Below are 2,865 nucleotides of genomic sequence, written 5' to 3'. Positions count from 1 at the left end.
GAGTGAGAAATCACCCCCAGGGGGATGGCCACATCACAATCTTTTCTCCTTCATTCTCCTCTTGAGATTTTGGGCACACATGCACACATGCCTGGCATGATTTTCAAGCTGCCAGGTCTGGGACTTGAACTGTAGTTAACCACGTGGGAGTCCAATGCCTTAATCACCATGCTACCTGCCGGCTCCAGTATGGTGAAATGTTAATGGTAGAATATAGTGGTAAATATATGGGTATTCGGATACAACCATGCCTAAGGGACCTGCAATTGGCATTGATCTTGGTACCACCTACTCCTGTGTGGGTGTCTTCTAGCATGGAAAAGTAGAGATAATTGCCAATGATCAGGGGAACAGAACCGCTCCAAGCTATGTTGCCTTTACCGATACCGAATGAGTGGTGGATGATGCTACAAAGAATCAGGTTGTAATGAACCCCACCAACAGTTTTTAATGCCAAGCATCTGATTGGATGCAGATCTGATGATGCTGTTGTCCAGTCTGATATGAAGCACTGGCCCTTCATGATGGTGAATGACACAGGCAGGCTTCGGGTGCAAGTAGAATACAAATGACAGACAAAAAATTTCTACCCAGAGGAAGTGTCATCTATGGTTCTGACCATGGTGAAGGAAATTGCAGAAGCCTATCTTGGGAAGACTGTTACCAATGCTGTGATTACTGTGCTGGCTTATTTTAATGACTCTCAGCATCAGGCTACCAAAGATGCTGGAACTATTGCTGGTCTCAATGTGCTTAGGATCATCAATGAACCAATTGCTGCTGCCATTGTCTATGGTTTTGACAAAAAGGTTGGAGCTGAAAAAAAATGTGCTGATCTTCGATTTGGGAAGTAGCACTTTTGATGTGTCCATCCTCACTATTGAGGATGGAGTTTTTGAGGTCAAATCTACAGCTGGAGATACACACTTGGGTGGAGAAGACTTTGACAATCGCATGGTCAACCATTTCATCGCTGAGTTTAAGCGCAAGCATAAGAAGGACATCAATGAGAACAAGAGAGCTGTCCGGTGCCTTTGTATTGCTTGTGAACATGCTAAGTGTACCCTCAGCTCTAGCATCCAGGCCGGTAATGACATCAATTCCCTCTGTGAAGGAATTGACTTCTATACCTCCATTATCTGTGCCCGATATAAAGAATTGAATGCAGACCTGTTCCATAGAACGCTGAACCCTGTAGAGAAAGCCCTTTGGAATGCCAAACTAGACAAGTCACAGACATGTCCTGGTGGGTGGTTCTACTCCTATTCCCAAGATTCAGAAGCTGCTACAAGACTTCTTCAATGGAAAGGAACTGAATAAGAGCATCGACCCTGATGAGGCTGTTGCTTATGGTGTAGCTGTCCAGGCAGCCGTCTTATCAGGAGACAAGTCTGAAAACATCCAGGAACTGCTGCTCTTGGATGTCATGCCTCTCTCCCTTGGTATTCAAACTTCTGGAGGAATCATGACTGTCCTCAACAAGCATAACACCATCATTCCCACAAAGCAGACACTGATCTTCACCACCTACTCCAACAGCCAGTCTGGTGTGCTTATTCAGGTTTATGAAGGTGAGCATGCCATGACCAAGGATAACAACCTGCTGGGCAAGTTTGAACTCACAAGCATACCTCCTGCACCTTGTGGTGTTCTTCTGATTGAAGTCACTTTTGATATTGATGCCAGTGGTATCTGAACATCTCTGTGTATAAGAGAACCGGAAGAGAAAACAAGATCACCATCACTAACAATAAGGGTCATCTGAGCAAGGAGGTCATTGAGTGCATGGTCCAGGAGGCTGAGAAATACAAGGCTGAAGACAAGAAGCAGAGGGAAAAGGTGTCTCTAAGAACTCCCTGGAGTCTTAGGTGTTCAACATGAAAGCAACGGTGGAAGATGAAAAACTTCAAGGCAAGATCAATGACAAGGACAAGCAGAAGATTCTTGACAAACATAACAAAATCAACTGGCTTGACAATAACCAGACTGCAGAGAAAGAAGAGTATGAGCATTAGCAGAAGAATATGGAGAAAGTCTGTAACCCCATCATTACCAAGCTGTACCAGAATGCAGGAGGAAGGGGGAATGCCCGGAAGCTTTCCTGGCAGGGATGCTCCTCTATCCGCAAGCACTTCTTCAGGACCCACCATTGAAGAGGTTGATTAAGCTGTCCCAAGTGCAGATTATGTAGCATTGCTCCATGCAGTAACATGTTGAAGGGCCTCAATTTGCAGTGAATTCTGGCAGTCTTAAAGTTTAGCTGCTATAGTGAATTACTGGGCATTCTCAATACTTGAATATGGAACATGTGCACACGGAAGATAACATTGCACTTTATAAGCACTGGATTATAAGTGGAAAATGCAACGTCTTAACAAAACAAAAACAAAACAAAAAACCCCAAGTGATTTGAGGTAAAGGTGGGCCTAGAATCTTGGGTTGCTCATTTCTAGCCCAGAGCATTTGCCATTGCCACACATAGCTAAGCCAAGGATCAATTTCCAAGAGGTCCTGGTTTTTAAATCAGGTGAGCACTCAACACTTAAGGGAGAGACTACTGGGTCCAGGCTGAGCTGGTATTGTGTTTGCTTTGTTTAAGAGGTAGCAGAATAATCACATTACAGGGATCTGAAGGTGCCGGGAGAAGGGAAGGAGGGTCTTAGGATTTGTGCACAGGAATTCCCATCAGGAATGAAACACTTTACACCTGCTGCTGCCTGAAGAACTTAACTCTATCACAGAATTTGCATGCAAACAGTTAGATTGGCCTTTGGAACCAGAAGATGAAAAACGAGTTTCTTTCCAGCCAAGAGCCAGAAGTTGAGCCAGGCCTTCGGTCATAAACTATTTTTTTTCTTTTCTTTT

The 2,865-nt window shown here is 44.3% G+C and overlaps 1 pseudogene; it reads left to right on the top strand.

The window, feature by feature from the left end:
- Positions 1-247: 247 nt before the first annotated feature.
- On the top strand, positions 248-2,166 carry LOC102494748 (heat shock cognate 71 kDa protein pseudogene; annotated as a pseudogene).
- Positions 2,167-2,865: the final 699 nt, after the last annotated feature.

Source organism: Tupaia chinensis, unplaced genomic scaffold (assembly GCF_000334495.1).
Source record: "Tupaia chinensis unplaced genomic scaffold, TupChi_1.0 Scaffold000243_1, whole genome shotgun sequence".
Lineage (NCBI taxonomy): Eukaryota > Metazoa > Chordata > Mammalia > Scandentia > Tupaiidae > Tupaia > Tupaia belangeri.
This window is presented reverse-complemented; position numbering and strand designations above follow the sequence as displayed.